This window comes from Lactuca serriola, chromosome 3, assembly GCF_051521515.1.
Source record: "Lactuca serriola cultivar US96UC23 chromosome 3, Lser_US96UC23_V15, whole genome shotgun sequence".
NCBI lineage: Eukaryota > Viridiplantae > Streptophyta > Magnoliopsida > Asterales > Asteraceae > Lactuca > Lactuca serriola.
This window is the reverse complement of record NC_136410.1, coordinates 91,652,278-91,673,078: the sequence shown is the minus strand read 5'-3', so window position 1 is coordinate 91,673,078 and position 20,801 is coordinate 91,652,278. Positions and strand designations below refer to the sequence as shown.

Here is a 20,801-nt window from a genome sequence, read left to right as displayed (position 1 = left end):
CCGCGTTAGTAGTGCAACTAGTTAAAGTTTTGTTTCCGCCAATAGGTCAGCTCCGATCTTGATTGTTTGTTTGGGGTGTCCACCGTGTATTACATGTTTTTTTGGGGGCGCTGACCAGGTCTGATGCCGCCATGATTTGGTGACATGTCCGCCTATGCGGGCTGTCAGCGAAGATGGTTTTCGACCCAAATAGTGTACCGAATTGGACTGTGTCGTGTATTGTTTATGGCATGGATTTCGTCTCGAAGAATGTCGGATGCCCTGAAAATATGTTTTTCTCTGCTCGGTTTCGTATCACAAAGAATTCAATTGTTTGCGTCCTGCTCTCTCTACTGTCGTGGCTGACTAATGTTAGTGGGAGGTGTATTGTTTCGAGAGGTCATAAGCTATGTCCTATGAAACCGACAAAAAGGTACATCGGTTAGGGGTTTCAATTCTTCCTTCCAAGATTCTGGTAGTTGCTGGAAGCAATGTTTGTACATGATATCCATGCTACTTCCATTATCTTTGTATACCCGATGGATTTGTTTGTGTCGTATGCACGCGGTTATAAGGAACAAGTCTCTAGGATTCCAATCTTGCGGTCTCGGGTCTTCTGGAGAAAAGTTGATGTTGTTGATTTGTCGGGTCGGCGCTTTGACATCGTGGTTTGTGTGGTGTCATTCACGTTTCCTGTATGGTCTGTTGATCATAAGCACTCTGTACCGTCATTTTTGTTTTTATGATGGCGTCTTTTTTTGTTAGAATGGTAAGCGACGGGCACCCTACACTCGCCGCCAACTACGTGGCAATGCTGACCGGCCTACTGCTTGACGCCAGAAGGCCATGTCTGCCAACTGATAGCATTCCTCTAACGGGGCCGGTGTTGTCATTGTGTGACGAGGTGAGTCTTGTGTTTACCATTATAGACGCGTATTGTCGATTATCGGGTTTTCCGTATTGTGTGTTCTTCCAGATGGCGCCAACTTTTGTGATATGTCTTCGGCTTAACTTCTTCTCTTTGAGGGGTGGAAATGAGGGGCCTGAGTATCACAACACAAAAAAAAAAAAAAAAAAAAAAAAAAAAAAAAGACCGTCAGCTATCACCCGGGAGGTCGTATCTGAACGAAGCTCCGACGATCAAGTTAGTTTTTGGAAAAAGGATGGGAAATTATTAGATAACTAATCAAGGTTTAGAGTGTCGATCCCCTCTCTTGGAATATAAGGGATCCTTTTATACTTGTGGTGTAACACCCCGATTCTCAGGTATTGATTTAAATAGAAGTTTCTTTGATTTTAATTCCTACTCGACGAGTTGGTTCCCCTACTCGTCGAGTAGCAGCGGGATGGGATCGCGTGTTTAGTAATCTACTCGCCGAGTCCATTTAAGGGGCTCGACGAGTAGGAGCTGGCAGATGAAACCCTAAATCCCGGGGTTGTGCACCCTATTTAAAGGAGCCTCAACCTCCATTGGTCTCTTTGCAGTTCTGGAGAGTTCCTAAGAAACCCTAATTCGTGTGTTGCTTTATTGAGTGTGTGTTAAGCTTGGAGAGAAGATTCTTGGAAGAAGAAAGGCATGGAAGGCAAGGAAATCGGAGCAAGGAAGTGTGGGAACCATATCATACTCCAGTTAGCATCTTCTTGAGGTATCAAATCACCTCCTCTACTTCTTTCCTTTTTAGATCTCTTTTATGGTTGAGTTTTGGGGCTTCTATGGATCTTGAGTTGATAAGGTGGGCTATGGACTAGATCTGAAGTTGTAACTTCAGATCTGGACCCTTCTCAAGTTCTAGAATCATAAAGTTTCTGTTTTGGTCGTGGATGAGGCCCTCCTTGTGCATGAAACCCCATTAAGAGCTTAGATTTGGCATTAAGAGCCTTTTTAGTCGTGCATGCACGTAAATTTTGCAACTTTACGTGAAAAGCATGCCCTAGAAGCTTGGATCTGTAATTTGGAGCCATTGCATGGCTTATATGAGTCTGTATCGCTTAAGGACTGAAGTAACTCGGCGAGTCGCAAGGTTGACTCGGCAAGTCATATGAAGATGGCCATGACCTCGACGAGTTGGATGAACAACTCGGCAAGTCCGATGAAGATTTCCATAGGCTCGACGAGTTGTATGAACAACTCGGTGAGTCGGATAAGTTTTCCCTAAGTTATGAATGTGTGTGTATCCGTCGTGTTGCAAGAAGGGAACTCGACGAGTGGCCTTAGGGTTTCGATCAAAAATCGTAGGAACTCGGCGAGTCATCTCGGTGACTCGGAGAGTGGGAAAGAACTTCAAGGAACTCGGCGAGTAGCCGAGGGTACTCGGCGAGTTAAGGTCAACAAGGACTATTGACCTTGACTGAGGACTTTTTCTTAGACCAGGGGTTGACTAGTTGGTTTATAAAGTACCTTGTGAGGTTGAAGACTTATGATTATATTTGTACTATGGAAATAGGTGGTGGAGTCTTTGGCAAATTATCCGAGAGTTGGGATTTATCTACTGATTCGACATTTGTGAGGTGAGTTATCCTCACTATATCAAAAGGGTCTAAGGCACCTAGGCCGACCCTTTAGTTGTTATTGTTATGATATATATATATATATATATATATATATATATATATATATATATGGGTATGATATGATAGATCGGAATCAGGACAGACAGTATTTTGTGCTTCTATGATCCTTAGAGATCGGTATGTTAGTGGCCTGCTAGGTCGGTACTCTGTTATGAGATTTTGCTATGATTGATGATCAGTAAGATCGATATGTTTCATGTTTACGTATGTCAGAGTATGTTAGTTATGTGCACATGATTGTTTGCTCGTTGATTGGGTGGAGGCGGTCCTACTTTGTGTTGAAGGCCAATATACCCTATGAGCGGTCCGGAGAGACTATAGGCCACGAGGCAGCCCAGTCATGCCGAAGGCTTGGTATAGATTCAGTTAGACTATAGGCCCTGCAGGGCGGTCCAGTCCGGTCGATGGCCCAGTATGCATGTTGTTGATTGACTGTTACAGTTTCGGTATTTCTATGTGGTATTGGTATTTTGGGGTAGCTCACTAAGCCCTTGGGCTTACAGCTTTCAGTTATCGTTTCAGGTACTTCCGAAGATCATGGCAAGGCGAAGGCGTGACCGTATCGCTCCTCGTCCGTATGATCTGTTTTTGGGACACTCTGATGAACAATGATTTGAAAACAATTTGTAATCAAACACTATTCAGGTTTTAATTATGATTGAAAAGGTTTAAATTTGGCATAAAATTTATGGATGTTACAAGTTGGTATCAGAGCCTTGGTTTGAGTGAATTGGAGGAACACTCGTGTGAATCCATTCTCAAATCAAGGAGATTTTCGGAAAGTAAAATTTTAAAATGGTTTTCAAAATAAAGGATGGAGGATGCAGAGGGTACGATCAGCCGGAGCCTGTAAGTAAACCCCAAAATGCCATACAGTTATTTGATTTTCTGATATGTTAAAACATCATGCTAGTGCTAGGCTAGGGATCTTCAGGAATCGCATGATAGACTTGCCTGATGATAGGATGCCCATTAGCCTAGGGTTTCTTGTATATGGAATTGACATCATGACTATATATGTTTATTGTATGCATCATGGCTGTACATAATTAAGACCTTATAGCATGAGAATGTTGATTCGACATTCGGGTTGGATTGGATATTCGAAAGTCTATTGGGTCCAGCATTATGTGCGGCTAGCATACACTAGCGCTGCAGGGGCTGATGAAAGTTTCATGGATGAGTGGGTTGTGAGAAGTTATGAAGCTAGTCGCGAGATAGTCGGTATCCCTCTTGGAGCGAGGGTTGAGCACATATTATATTGGTAGTAGTGTTAGGGCGTTGTGATGATACTTCAGACAAATATGGGTAGGTGTGGAAGGTAGTATGGGCCTGTACTGCTGAAACCACAGGACCTATACGCATAGCAAGGAAGTCACAACCCCTAGGGTTTGTGGAAATTGGTCTCTCGATATTATGATTGTTTATCTGACGTCTTGGGTATATTTTCAGTATGGTGGTGACGTGACATTTTGCTGTTGGATCTGGATCGGGATCTGGGTCAGGATCGGGGTCGGGAGACGGAAGGTCGGAGGTGCCGGTAGCACCTGAGCCCGTGGTTCAGATTGGAACAGAGGAGTTGGATGCCAGGATCCGAGAGATCCTTCAGGACGAGATTGTTGCGGCGTTCCGAGCGCAACTACCAGAGATGTTTGGGTCGATTAAGACCGCAATGGTGGAGTACTTTGATGAGTGATACGCAGCACTGGCAGAGACGACGGCCGCTGCAGCCGCATCGGCTATAACTACGACAGGGGTTGGAGGAGGAGCCGGCAGGGCTTTCCAGTACCGGGACTTCGATAACACGAAGCCCCCAATGTTTGATGGTACACAGGATGCGATTAGGGCTATGAGGTGGTTGTCTGACATGGAGGGTTGTTTCTTCACGTGCTCATGTCCTGCTGACCAGAAGGTCAGGTGTGCCCTGAACCTGCTGAGGCTTGGGGCAAAGGACTGGTGGAGATTGACGACTGGGTCGTACACTGATGATCAGCGGGCTGCTGTTACTTGGGAGCAGTTCAGGGATATGTTTCGTGCCCGCTATGTTCCGCGCGTTGAGCGGGAGCGGCTTGCTCAGGAGTTTTTGACATTGAGACAGGATGGGGAGTCTGTGATGGAGATTACCCGTATGTTCACGGAGAGAGCTGTGTTTTGCTCTGAGTTTGCTTCAGAGCAGTCTCAGATGACTCGTTATATGAGTATGCTCAAGACTGATATTTGACAGTTTGTGTCTACACAGCGTTGTGATACCCTTCTGGATCTTCAGGAAGTCGTGAGGTGGCGTGAGTTGGAGATAGAGTTGCAGTTGAAGGAGCAGCGTCGGGCACCGGCACAGTCTCAGCCGGCGCCCAAGCGGTCTAAGACCGTTGATACTCGGACTGGGGGTCAGTAGAGCCGCACTTGTGGAAAGTGTGGCAGGGGTCATTCTAGGGTTTGTCGAGCAGGAGGTGGGTCACACAAATGTGGCAAGGAGGGGCACTATGCCAGGGACTGCCGTCAGTCCGCCCCTCCAGCAGATATGAGGATTTGTTACCATTGTCATCAGGTTGGTCATGTGAAGACCAACTGTTCGCAGCTTGCCGCCAAGTCGGCGCAGGGTTCCGCACCAGCTACTATTAGGATTGGGGATGGGAGGCCAGTCAAGGTGGAGCCTCCGAAGGCTCAAGGTCGCGCCTTCCAGCTCACGGCCAAGGAGGCCAAGGCAGCACCATATGTGGTTGCTGGTATGTTTTATTCTTTGTCTCAGTTATTATATTTTCGTTATGCTTATTGGTTGTACCTGTGTTTAGGTACATTTTTAGTGAATTCTTTGCCTGCTTTGGTTTTATTTGACTCGGGGGCGAGTCGGTCGTTCGTATCTCATACTATCAGTAGAGGGTTTAGCGTGTCGGTAGATAAGCTTGAGTATCCGTTGCGAGTTTCGATCGCCAACGAGCATGGGGTTTCTGCTTCTTCGGTTTACCGGGGGTGCGAGTTGGAGATTTTCAGGGTGTCCTTCCCGATATATTTGATTCCTATCCCCATGGGTGAAGTGTGCGTGATCGTAGGAATGGATTGCCTCAGTCAATTTGGTGCATGATCGGCTGTGAGGGACAGTGAGTGGTGGTTAGAACCCCAAGTGGGGGAGAACTGGTGGTATACGGCGAGGGCACCAGGATAGGATCAAGGTTTTGTTCGGTAGCCAAGGCTCGGCAGTGTATTCAACACGGGTGTGCCAGTTATTTAGCATATGTGGTAGATACGTGGGTAAGGGAGTAGCCCTCAGTTTCGGAGGTCCCAGTAGTTAGAGATTTTGTTGACGTGTTTCCGGAGGAGTTACCTGGAGTGCCTCCGGAGAGGCAGGTTGAGTTCAGGATTGATCTAGTGTCGGGTGCGGCCCCTATCACTAAGGCTTCATACCGTCTAGCACCACCTGAGATGTAGGAGCTATCATCTCAGTTGCAGGACCTGCTGGGTAAGCAGTTTATTCGTCCGAGTAGTTCGCCCTTGGGAGCACCGATCCTTTTCATCCGGAAGAAGGACGGTTCGCATAGGATGTGCATTGACTATAGGGAGTTGAATAAGTTAACGGTGAAGAACCGTTATCCACTCCCGAGGATTGATGATCTTTTCGATCAACCGTAGGGTGCATCTTGGTTTTCCAAGATCGATTTGAGGTTCGGATATCACCAGGTCAGGGTGAGATAGGAAGACGTGGAGAAGACCGCATTTCGAACTCGTTATGGTCATTACGAGTTCATGGTGATGCCGTTTGGTCTCACCAACGTGCTGGCAGTGTTCATGAATTTGATGAACCGAGTCTGCAGACCGATGCTCGATCGCTCGGTCATCGTGTTCATAGACGATATACTGGTGTATTCCAAGACCCGAGAACAGCATGAGGAGCATCTCAGGGAGCTGTTGGAGGTTCTGCGGTGAGAACGGCTGTATGCCAAGTTCTCGGAGTGTGAGTTTTGGTTACGAGAGGTCCAGTTCCTCGGACATCTCATTAACCAGGAGGGGATTTTGGTCGACCCGGCCAAGGTGGAGGCGGTTATGCAGTGGGAGACTCCGAAATATCCATCAGACATCAGGAGTTTCTTGGGTTTAGCAGGGTACTACCGAAAATTTATTCGAGATTTCTCCAAGATTCCAGTACCCCTCACTTATCTTACGACGAAGGGGGTGGATTTATGGTGGGGCCCTGAGCAACGGAGGGCGTTTAAGACCCTCCGGCAGTGTTTATGTGAGGCGCCAGTGTTAACACTCCCCAAAGGAGTTGAGGACTTTGTTGTGTTTTGTGATGCGTCCATCACGAGCATGGGGGCAGTCCTCATGCAGAGGGGACGGGTGGTATCCTATGCATCGCAACAGCTGAAGCCGCATGAGACGAGATACCCTACGCACGATCTTGAGTTGGGAGCGGTGGTTTTCACTCTCAAAATTTGGAGGCACTATCTGTATGGGGTCCATTGCACTATATACACAGATCACAAGAGTTTGAGACATATCATGGATCAGCCGAATCTAAATATGAGGCAGCACAGGTGGCTGGATGTGGTCAAGGACTATGATTGTGAGATCCTTTACCATCCTGCTAAAGCGAATGTGGTTGCGGATGCTTTGAGCCGCATTTCAACTGGGTCTTCTACCCCAACAAGGTGTATGAGGATAGCGGTGGATTCCCCTCTTGTGAGCTTGATTAGGGATGCTCAGGTTGAGGGTATGAGATCGGAGAACTAGAAGTTGGAGAGAATTTAGGGCGAGAGCGCCCGGTTTGTCCAGGATAGCCGAGGGTTATTGACCTGATACGGTCGAGTTTGGGTTTCGATGTCCGGAGGGGTTCGGTAGACAGTGATGGAAGAGGCTCATAAGTCTCATTTTTCTATTCACCCGGGGGCCACCAAGATGTATCGTGATTTGAGTTTGAGTTAGTGGTGGCCCAGAATGAAGCGAGAAATCGATGGGTATGTTGAGAGGTGATTGACCTGTAGGATGGTCAAGGCCGAGCATCAAAGGTCGCATGGTAAGCTGCAGCCTCTGCAGATTCCCATATGGAAATGGGAGTAGATCACGATGGATTTCATTATGAAGTTGCCGAGGACGGAGAAGGGGTTTGATGCTATATGGGTCATCATGGATCAGTTGACCAAGAGTGCCCATTTCTTGGCCATTAAGGAGAGTTCGTCGGCTGAGAAATTGGCCGACCTGTATGTCAGCGAGATTGTCTCTCACCATGGGGTTCCAGTTTCCATCGTTTCCGATCGGGATGTCAGGTTTACTTCCTGTTTTTGGTAGAAGTTCCATGAGGAACTGGGTACGCGATTGCATTTTAGTACAACATTCCATCCGCAGACCGATGGATTAAGCGAGCAGACCATTCAGGCCCTCGAGGATATGTTGAGGGCGTGCGTCATTGACTTTGGTGGGAGTTGGGATTCCCACCTACCACTTGTAGAGTTCGCCTACAACAACAGCTATCATTCCAGTATTGGCGTCCCACCTTTTGAGCTGTTGTATGGTCAGAGGTGTAGAACCCCAGTCTGCTAGGGTGAGATTGAGCACAGGGTGATGGGACGGAAAGAGGTAATTCTGCAAATTACCGAAAAGATACAGCATATTAGACAGTGATTACAGACCGCTTAGAGTCCGCAGAAAAGTTATGCCGACCGACGCCGATCTGAGTTGGAGTTTCAGGTGGGAGACATGGTACTTCTGAAAGTCTCACCCTGGAAGTGTGTAATCCGTTTCAGGAAGAGGGGAAAATTGGGTCACCATTTTATTGGGTCGTTCAGGGTCATTGCCAGGGTTGGCAAGGTGGCTTATAGGCTGGAGCTCCCGGAGGAGCTTATCCGTATTCATAGCACGTTCCATGTTTCGCAATTGCGGAAGTGTATCATAGAACAGGAGGCAGTAGTATCGTTGGATGATATTCAGGTCGATGAGCGCCTGAATTATGTGGAGAGGCCTGTGGCCATTTTGAAGAAGAAGAAGAAGATTTTGCGAAACAAAGAAATACCTTTGGTAAACGTGCAGTGGGAACATCAGAAGGGATCCGAGTAGATTTGGGAGCCAGAGGCAGAGATGCGTGAGCACTACCCGACATTGTTTATTCCTGAGGACTTCGTCCTTGAAGTCTAGTTAAGGTGGGGGAGAACTGTAATGCCCCGATTCTCAGGTATTGATTTAAATAGAAGTTTCTTTGATTTTAAGTCCTACTCGATCAATTGGTTCCCCTACTCGATCAATTGGTTCCCCGATTCTCATGTATTGATTTTAAGTCATACCTCAGTTAGCATCTTCTTAAGGTATCAAATCGCCTCCTCTACTTCTTTCACTTTTAGATCTTGAGTTGATAAGGTGGGCTATGGACTAGATCTGAAGTTGTAGTTTCAGATCTGGACCCTTCTCAAGTTCTAGAATCATAAAGTTTCTATTTTGGTTGTGGATGAGGCCCTCCTTGTACATGAAACCCCATTAAGAGCTTAGATTTGGCATTACGAGCCTTTTTAGTCATGCATGCACGTAAAGTTTGCAACTTTACGTGAAAATCATGCCCTAGAAGCTTGGATCTGTAATTTTGAGCCATTGCATGGCTTATATGAGTCTGTATGGCTTAAGGACTGAAGTAACTCGGTGAGTCTCAAGGTTGAATCGGCGAGTCATATGAAGATGGCCATGAACTCGACGAGTTGGATGAACAACTCGGCGAGTCCAATGAAGATTGCCATAGGCTCGACAAGTTGTGTGAACAACTCAACGAGCCGGATGAGTTTTCCCTAAGTTATGAATGCGTGTGTATCCGTCGTGTTACAAGAAGGGAACTCGACGGTTGGCCTTAGGGTTTCGATCGAAAATCGTAAGAACTCGACGAGTCACCCTGGTGACTCGGCGAGCGGGAAATAACTTCAAGGAACTCGGCGAGTAGTCGAGGGTACTCGGCGAGTTAGGGTCAACATGGACTGTTGACCTTGACTGAGGACTTTGACTTTGACCAGGGGTTGACTAGTTGGTTTATAAAGTACCTTGTGAGGTTGAGGACTTATGATTATATTCGTACTATGGAAATAGGTGGTGGAGTCTTTGGCAAGTGATCTGAGAGTTGGGATTTATTATTGTTCCCTGCATCTATTTCATCTGGTATTTCCTTTTATGTCCAGAAGTGTGGAGTTTATCGGGTTTAAAGGTCACTTTGAAGTTTTTAAAAGAGTAAACCAGTTACCCCTTGACTTTAATGAAATCCATAACTGTGGGTAATTTAGGAGATCAAGAAACACAACTTTCTTTTTTCCCACAAAACACAGAGCCACCTCTATCTTCCTCGTAATCATCACTTTTTCATTGATGCTAATAGTTATTGGAGTTCTTTACTTGTTTTACTACCTGTGGTATTCGTTAGTAGTCAATCCCCTGTTCTTGAACCCTGAGAACACCACTCGACCTCTTTGAGAACTTTTATCAAACACTTTGCAGGCAATCTTGCAAACTCCACCTCAACGCACAGTTTCTTTGTTGAGGGACCCCATTTTCGATTCAAATCACAAAAACAAATACAACTCAATAAAACCAGTATGAATTAAACCTTATTTGCTACCTGATTCGAGATCAAAAACAAAAATCTCATGAAATTTGTTTATTTGCTATTACTTTGGACTTGGGCACAAATTTTGGCAATATCCGACTAATTAATGGAAGGTGTGGGTCACTTCAAAATTCAAGTTACCAATTTTAAAAAATTTACATATATCAATTTATGTTACCAAAAACAAATATTAAAACAAAATTAAGCTAACAGATCACGATATTATTCACTAAAAATGATGTCTGAAAAACGTAAACTTGGCCTTTATACATTGGACCCACCTGAGTGACGACCTTCACTAGCTCCATACCTTTTTCATACACTTGAATATGAGAAAATCATTAAAAAATAATACCTACTCTTACTTTCTCAATAGTTTCTTTTTTCACAAATAAAAAAAGGGTCCACCACACATTTGAATAACTTAATAGTTAGTATGAAATACCAATTCTTTATTTGTTTATCGTTTTATAAGAACACTGAAATGACACGATCTGATTTAAGTCACCTATGGAAATGTTCTATCTTTTCATCCTTTTTTCATCAAATCTCTCAACCTTATTCATCTCCCACACTTTCTACTCCTCTAAATGTTCCTTAACCCCACTACCGGAGATCAACCCTTCCGCCAGTCAACCGTCGTCCGACCACCAACTCCCACCGTAATTCCTCTCCTTCACCTCACCAAAACACCTCGCATTTGGAATGTGATAACATTATCATATGATTATAATAAAAAGATATTACAAGAGTTCCCAAAGCTAAGCATAAAGACTACAAAGAATAAAGCGGATATAAATACTAGCTAGATAGAAACCCTAATGGGCTAAAAACTAAATGGCCCATAAACAAGCGGGCTAATAAAATATAGACTAACATCTCCCTCAAACTCACAATGCCGCAACAATTAGCATTCAGAGTTTGTCACATAAGAAACCGAAATCGAGAATCCGATAAAGCCTTCATAAAAATATCCGCAAGCTGCAAGGTTGATGAAACAAATGGAAGCGAAATCGTCCCGAGTTGCAGGTGATCACAGGTAAAATGACAATCAATCTCAATGTGCTTCGTGCGCTCATGAAAAACAGAATTCTTTTCAATTTGTATCGCACTTTTGTTCTCACAGTGCAAGGGAGTAGATGAATAAATGTAAACTCTCATATCCACAAGCAGTTATCGTAACCAGATAATCTCACATGTAGTTACAGCCATAGCACGATATTCAGCCTCCATGGAAGATCTGAAGACAACGCCCTGTTTCTTGCTCTTCCATGAAATGAGAGACTCTTCAAGAAATACACAAAATCCAGTGGTAAACTTACGATCATGACGATCATCATCCCAATCAGCATCACTATAGGCACGTAACTAAAGAGAATACGTCGAGGGAAACAAGAGAGTCTGAAACAGAGTGTCACGAAGATATCTCGGAATACAAAGAACAGCTCCCCAATGAACAGAGGTAGGAGCAGTAACAAACTGACTGACAACATGAATAGCATGAGCAATATTTGGACGAGTAACTGTGAGATAACTAAACTTCCCACAATAGTGCAATAAAGATTCGGATCGGACAAAGAAGCACCATCAGTAAGAGAATATCGTGCGTTGGTTTCAAGAGGAGTATCAACAGTCTGATTGTCAGAGAGGTTCGCCTGTGTAAACAAGTCAGATATATATTTAGTCTGAGAAAGAAGGTACCCTTTCTTAGACTGAGCAACCTCAATACCCAAGAAATAATGCAGCAAGCCCAAAACCTTCATAGCAAATCGATGAGCGAGATCATGATTCAAAGACTCAATACCACCATGGTCATTACCTGTAATAATCATATCATACACATATAAGGACAGAAGAATTCGTCCTGCACTCGAGCATCTAACAAACAGATCAGAATCGTGATTACGTAGGACAAATCCAAGAAAGGTAATCACAGTGGAGAATTTCTCAAACCAAGCACGAGGGGCTTGCTTGAGCCCATACAAAGCTTTGCGAAGCCGACAAACCTCACCCGGCCGGTGCTGAATTCCTGGGGGGGGGGAGTCATATAAACCTCTACATGGAGGTCACCATTCAAAAAGGCATTCTTGACATCCATTTGAAAGATCTTCCTTTGTCGGACGAATGCAACTACAATCATAGTACGAACTGTCGACATCTTTGCAACTGGGGCAAATTTCTTCTCGTAGTCAAAACCATACTGTTGGGAATACACTTTTGCTACAAGTCTAGCCTTGTACCGCTCAACAGAACCATCAACTTTTGTTTTTATCTTGTACACCCAACGACAACCTATCGTATGTTTCCCAGGAGGAAGAGAAACCAAATCCCATGTATGAGTCTGATGAAGAGCAATGAGTTCTTCAGTTATAGCATTCTACCAAAGAGGATCTAAAACAACTTCTCTATATGATTTAGGTTCAGACAGACAATGGATGCTTGCTATAAATGAAGCAAATGGTCCTGAATATGTAGAGTAAGAAAAATCTGGTAGCTTGGTGGATTTGACAGGACGAGAAGATATCCTGAGGGGTGGTGGTGCAGGTAGATCCTCAATTTCAATAATTGGAGGATTAGGCTCAGAAATAGGTGGAGACGAGGCACCCTCTGAAGAAGTGGGTGTGTCATGAGCTGAGGGATCATGTGGCATAGATGAATCTCGATTCTCTATATCTTCATTAAAAGGATCAATATGCAAAAGATTGGACTTTATTACATTATGGGCTGTAGCAGGAATTGAGTAGAAAAGAAAATGTTCCAGAAAAGTAACATGTCAGGAAACATATAACTTTTGACTCATAGGATCATAGCAACGATATCCCTTTTGCCCAATACCATACCCCAAAAATACACAAATAGCAGATTTCGGCCCCAACTTGTTTCTTTCAACATGAGGACGAAGAACAAAACAAGTACATCCAAAAACTCGTAAGGAAGAGTAGTCTGGTAGATGACCATACAACTTCTCAAAAGGAGACATTGTTGAGTTCAATGAAGTAGGGATATGATTAATCACATACATAGCAGTTAGAACTACTTCTCCCCAAAAGACACTAGGGACCTATGCAGACAGGAGCAATGAGCGGGAAGTCTTAACAATATGATGGTGTTTTCGTTCTGCCACACCATTTTTTGAGGTGTGTCAGTACATGAAGACTGGTGTATGGTGCCATCTGAAGCAATCAACTGAGTGAAATCATTAGAGGTATATTCACCCCCTAAGTCACACCTGAAGCACTTAATCACAACCGAATGTTGAGTTTTAATAAGAGCTCTAAAATTTTTGTAAATATCAAAGAAATCTTATCTAAGTTTCATAAGATAAACCCATGTATATCGAGTATAATCATCTTTAAAAGATACATAATAGGTTAACCCAACCTTTGTGGTTACTGGTGCAGGACCCCACACATCAAACTGAAATAATGTCAAAAGGAGCAGTAGAACAAGACATACTTTTATTGAAGGGTAAAACATAGAATTTTTCTAGTTTACAACAACTACAATTAGAAATATCACAAGAGTTTAAATGACCCAAAACACCACTAGATGCTAAAAAATTCAAACGTGATACAGACATGTCTCAAACGAGAATGCCAAAGAAAAAACTCAGACGACAAAGGACTCAAACGAAAAGAAGATAAATCAATGTTGGAAGAAGCAACAACAGATACTTTGAGGACCTCCAAGATATATAGTTCCCCCACCCTACGCCGATGCCAATCACCTTCTGAGTGTGTTGATCCTGTATAACACAGACAAAATCAGAAAAGAACACCCAATTACCAAACATACATAACTGACTGACTGAGGCAAGATTCAAAGTAAGTTTGGGAATGTAATAAACATTAGGAAGAATGATATGAGAAACAGAGATAGACCCAACACCCTCAACTAGCATAGATGTATCACTAGCAGGCTTAACAAAAATAGATGATACTTGCGACAAAGATGTAAATGATCACAGATGAGGAGTCATAAGATGAGTTGCACCAGAATCTAAAATCCACAAAGATGAGGAAATACCTGATGTACCAGATGAAGAAGAGCCAAAATGAGCCATAGATGCAGACATGGCAGTGGGATTAGAGGCCAAATACTATCTGAAACTCTCAAACACCTTGGGATCCAATACAGATGGTGGCATGTTTCCAACAAATTCTGTGTCAACTGGTGGTATAGCAACAACAGCAAACTGTGGAGGAAGAGAGGTCTATGGAGGAGTACCAGAGGAACGCGGCTGAAACTTCTGTTGACCAAACCTATTTTGTTTCCCTGACTGAGGTTGACCAGATTTACCATTGTTGACTAATAATGGACACTGAGCTTTCCAATGATTTTTTGTTTGCAAAATTCACACTCATCATGGGTAACCCTTGAAGTTTGCCAAGACTGGTTGGAGGAAACAGTAAGCACAGCAGGAGCGGGAGTAGGAATAGAGGTTGCTTTAAAACCTTTATCCGCATGAGACTTGATACGAGTCTCTTCTGCAATTAACTCATGGACAACAGAATCCACTGAGGGAAGAGGAGAACGATGAAGAATGGTTCCAGGTAGGCCTTCAAAATCAGAACGCAAGGCCATCAAGAACTAGACCAAGCATTGTTCTTCCCTCCTAGCAATGTAAGGCTCAAAATCTTTTAACTTTTTAGATTCAATAAGAGCCAATTGATCCCACATATCAGACATGGCAGCATAGAAATCTTGAATACTCTGGTCATTCTATTGAAGGGCATGAATATCATATTCTAACTGATATTGTTTAGCAAAGTTGGACTGAGTATACAGTCTCTCCAAGTGATTCCAAACTTCTTTTGTTGTGTGATATTTAGCCAACTGCATACCAATAGACTGAGTAACAAACTTATTGATCCAAGTAATGACCTTGGAGTTATCAGTCTCCAAAGCATCAAACAACAAATCATAATTCTCATTTTGAGGCACTGATGGTTTTGCTTTTGTCCCAGTGACACAGCCCCACATATTCTTCCCACGAAGGAAGTTCTTCATAACGTAACTCCAATACATATAATTCTTTCCATCCAAACGAGTATTGATTGACTGAAGGGAATCATCCTTTCCAGCCATGTTGACAATGAATAAATAACCACAATGACAGTATAAGAATATGAGAATGAAAGGAGTAACAAACCAACAGAAGCAATCAATCGGATAATGCATCAGCAGCAGCAACGAATCAACAGTAGCAACGAATCAAAAGCAACAACGAATACCAGTGGCAGAAAACGAGTACAACAAGCTATAGTAACCCTAGACTTCTAACAACGTACCGTAACCCCCAAGCGAACTCACCGCGGAGTTTGATCTGTGCCACTGATGACTATTACAAAGACTTCTAACAACGTATCGAACCTCCGCTATGATACCATGATAACATTGTCATATGATTATAATAAAAAGATATTACAAGAGTTCTCAAAGCTAAGCATAAAGAATACAATGAATAAAGAAGATACAAATACTAGCTAGACAGTAACCCTAATGGGAAAAAAAACTAAAGGGCCCATAAACAAGCGGGCTAATAAAATATAGACTAACAGAATTAACTCAAATTTTGATTTAGACAAACTATACCCTCCGGTGGGCAGCCCGTGTACCCTTTTTCATGAACTTAAAAACTACATGACCTACCCGGTCAAAGCATCCTGCCCGGATGATGAACTTTTAGCACAAAAGCTCCTCCTCAAAGGCTGCGAGTCGCTCCCCCGCCGCTGCTGCCGCCCACCATCACCGCCAAACTACACCGAACCCTACCCAATTCCCAAAAGCTTCTGGTCAACACCACCCAATTCATCAGTCATTTGGACAGCATACACATGCAAGAACTACTCATGCCTTATAAATCGGTCGCACAACCAAAAACATTTCGAAGACTGCAAAGATTGTTTTGACCTTGAGGGTAGAGAGAAAACAAGGTGGGTGATTAAGGGTAAAACCATAACCGATTTTGCGATAGAAGGAGTGTTAGTGATGAAGAGACACGGAATGATTCAAATCGGGCTTGATATCGGAGGTGGTGTGGGGACCTTTGCAGTTAGAATAATGGAAAGGAATATAACGATAATAACAACTTCAATGAATTTAAATGGTCCTTTTAATAGTTTTATAGCATCAAGAGGTGTTGTGCCTATGTATATAAGTGTTTCAGAGAGGCTTCCGTTTTTTGATAACACCTTGGATATAGTTCACTCGATGCATGTATTGAGTAATTTGATTCCAACTACTTAGCTACATTTTTTGTTTTTTGATATTTATTGGGTTTTAAGGCCTGGTGGGGTGTTTTGGCTTGATCATTTCTTTTGTGTAGGGGAGGAACTTGAAGGGGCTTATGTGCCACTTTTGGAAAGTGTAGGGTTTAATAAAGTGAAGTGGGTGGTTGGGAAGAAGATGGATAGAGGGCTTGAGTTAAGTCAGAGGTATCTTTCGGCTTTGCTAGAAAAGTCATTATTTTAACTCTTGTAGTTGCTTTTTTGTTTTATAATTTGTGTTGTGAAATATAAGGGTTAATTGTTGTTATGTGGAAGTATATGGAATATAATCGTTTTCTTTTATTTTGGAAAGTGTAAGGAGAAGATCATTGTTTTCTAGTAAACCACAAGGGTTGTACTAGACTTGATAGAAACTAGGAGGCTTGTGAGAATAATGTTCTTGACCCGTTAGAGAGAGCCAAAGAGGATTTCTTAAAGTTAAAAATATAAAAATAAAGGTCATTTCCAAAATTTAAGATTTATATATATATATATATATATATATATATATATATATATATATATATATATATATATATATATATATATATATATATATATATATATATATATAGGTTCAGGTTCATTTGAGACCATTCTAATTTTCTGAGACCGTGAGACCAAATCTAAAAATAATTTTAAAATGCAAAATAAATGGAAAAATCCAAAAATTCTTTTTTTAAATATTATTTTCGGAACTTGAATTAACTAAAAAAATAAAAAAATAAAAATCCTGTTTTTTTTTTTTTGAAAAATAAATGACATATTCTAATAGAATATTACACTGTAAATAATCTAAAAAATAATTTTAAAATGCACAATAAATGGAAAAATCTAAAAATTCTTTTTTTAAATATTATTTTCGGAACTTGAATTAACTAAAAAAAACATAAAAAAAATAAAAAAATCCCTTTTTTTAAAAAAAAAATACGTGAAATATTCTAATAGAATATTACACTGTACATATTCTATAAAATAATTTCAAAATGCAAAATAAATGGAAAAATCCAAAAACTCTTTTTTAAATATTATTTTTCGGAACTTGAATGAACCAAAAAAAATAAAATAAAATAAAATAAAATAAAATAAAAATCCCGTTCTTTTTTTAAAAATACATGAAATATTCTAAATAGAATATTACACTGACATATTCTAAAAAATAATTTTAAAATGCAAAATAAATGGAAAAATCTAAAAATTCTTTTTTTAAATATTATTTTCAGAACTTCAATTAACTAAAAAAATGAAAAAATAAATTAAAAAAAAATCTCATTTTTTTTGAAAAATACATGAAATATTCTAAATAGAATATTACACTGTACATATTCTAAAAATAATTTTAAAATGCAAAATAAATGGAAAAATAAAAAATTCTTTTTTTAAATATTATTTTCGGAACTTGAATTAACTAAAAAAAATAAAAAATAAATAAAATAAATAAAAATAAATAAAAAAATTCGTCTCAAGGTGTCACAAAATTAGGCCGTCTCACATGAACCTAACTCTGTGTGTGTGTGTGTATATATATATATATATATATATATATATATATATATATATATATATATATATATATATATATATATATATATATATATATATATATACTAGCCGTTTACCCGCGCAAAGCGGCGGACGACAAATAGTTTGTTTCGACAATTAATTTATTTTCGATGGAGAATGATTATTTTCAGTTCAATCATTAGTTTGTTTTAGGAAACATGTCATATTAAAAATAAAGAAAATTCATGAAATGATCAAATTATAGGGTGTTGAGTATTTATTTGGATGAAAAAACATTTGGTCAAAACCTTGGAAGAGAGGATTTATAGGAGTTTGTTTAAATTTTAATATTATTTTATTAGTGATTAGTTGTACAATTAGCTTAATGATTTGGATGTCTTAAAAAAATATTATTATTTTATTCAATGTATTTTTAGAAATAGTGGGATTTGTTTTATAAGATAGTAAAGATATATATATATATATATATATATATATATATATATATATATATATATATATATATATATATATATATATATATATACACACAAAATGTGAATCTTCGAAAATTTACAACGTGAATCCGGATTCACACGGTGAAGTCGAAAAATATTTTTCACATTCACAATGTTAATATATGAATTTATATATTTTTAGAAATTTATTCTTTATATATTATAAAGAATAAGTTCTAGAAATTGAAAAAAAGATTTGGTTACTTGAAGAACCTGTAATTATGGTTCTCTATTGAACTTTTCCTTATATATATATATATATATATATATATATATATATATATATATATATATATATATATATATATATATATATATATATATATATATATATATACACCACCGGCCCATGAGCCACAAATGACCCCAAATCTCAGCCCAACAAAGTCAAATCGAAGCTGGAGAGGCCGAAATTGCAGGTGAGGCTAATGGACTGCAATTTGGATTGCTATTTTCGGAAAAACGCTATTTTTGGCTAAATTTAGTTATATTTATAATTTTCTCTTTATAATGGGGACATTGTTGATTAATTCCAAATTTATGTGAATAAATGAGTGATTTATGTTTTGGAATTATATATAGAGGATTCTAAAATATTGATAGGTTATTCTTAATTCCTATCCAAAGTTGTATTTCATACAAAAATTGAGTAATTATCGATAATTGACCATGTCTGGTGAAATTGGATAAAAAATGGAGTGTTATTAGAACATAATTTTTGAGTGTTGCTTTGACAGGGTAATGTGAGCCAAGTCGTTTATGTTTTTCTTTGCAGAAGCTTTGTCTTTAAACAAATTTGCAATTTTTTAGAAGTGACATAATTTTCACAAAATATTCACTGAAAACCCCATTTTGTTCAAGGGGTGATTTGATTATTCTTTTTTTTTTTATTCATGAAATACATAGTCTTTAAAAAAAATTAAAATATGATAGCTTTGTGTTATTTACTTGCCTATTTTTTGTTTATGTCAAAAAATAACACTTTCTAAATCATTGCTTTTCCCTCGTTTAATGAAAGGTTGATTCATTTATTTTAGATTTTTTTTGAATGACAATAGGAGGTCCTCTCTATTGACCCATTAACATAGAGAGGACCCAAGAACATTAGTATGTGAGGATAAGGACCCTAAGAAATATGATGTGCGGATTAATTCTAAAGATATGTGTAAATAGTTTCTTGATCTTGTTAGATTAATTCTTGGTTCTGATAAAAATCTGTTGCCTTCCCTTCCCTTCTAGACTTGTGTAGTTGCTGCTTTATAGTGTTTGTACATACATGCTGTGAGATGGCTTCCTCCCTTTCTATTCAACTTTTGACTACTTTGCCCCTGGTGTTCCTTCGGTGAAATTCAACATTTATGGTGCTGCTACTTACATGCTGTGAGATGGCTTTCTCCTTTTCAATTCAACTTTTGACCATTTTGCCCCTGGTGTTCTTTGGTGAAATTCAACGCCCTTCTTTTTGTGCTGCCCTTGTTTTCATCTCAAAGCTTCATGTGCACAGTTCTTTCTTATCATGATGCCGAGACATCAAAGTTTATAGTTTTCTTTTCTTCTTTTCAAGACTAGAAAGCCTAGAAAATAACTTCAGTGATCTTTTAAACCAATTTGAAAAACTTTGTTACCCAACAGTGACATTAACCCTTTTCTCTGATTTTAACATCTAACTTTCATTTCTAATTCTTAACTTTTTTTTTCTGTTTTATCCTTCTGTGCCTCACTTATTTAAGCATTGTACTTGGACAGTAGAATGGTTTAATAAGAAAAAAAGATTATTTTTTAAAAATAAAAATAAAAATTAGAAATAAAGTATGATGCTATATTTGACTATTTTCAGTTCTTTATGTGTACTTAGATTTTGGATGGCGATATTGAATGTAACATAAGAAATAGACATTGAGACCTGCATACAAATATTGGTAGTTGTGTATTGGCAGGAAGTATACTGTATTATCCATAAATATATGTCAAGGGATGAATCTAAACCTTGCTCAGTGAATTAATGGCGATTCTTCTGTACTTTGAACTCTACATCTCACGATCAGTATCTTAACCTTTATCTCTACAACAGTCTCATATAATTATATAAATTGAATAAGTTAACTTCATTTCAACATGGGAGTAAGCAGAGCCTTCATTATTTCCTTAAAAAATGTAACTACCATCTGCAGATCCTGAAACCTCTTTTAATGCATAATCCATACTTGTGGACTGAGAAACAATATAATGCAAACAGATTGCATTTATATGTGTGTTTCCAGTTGATAAGATTTACACTCAACTTTTTATTCCCTTCCTATTCTGTATCATAGTGGGTTGTGACATTATATCTTCTATAGAAGATGGATGTCACATTTTTGAGGTGCTTAGGTGGTCAAAGATTGACTTTGTTTGTGATAC

The 20,801-nt window shown here is 39.8% G+C and overlaps 1 pseudogene; it reads left to right on the top strand.

Annotated features, from left to right (window-relative positions):
- The first annotated feature begins 10,621 nt into the window (after positions 1-10,621).
- LOC145095523 (putative methyltransferase At1g29790) lies at positions 10,622-16,585 on the top strand (annotated as a pseudogene).
- Positions 16,586-20,801: the final 4,216 nt, after the last annotated feature.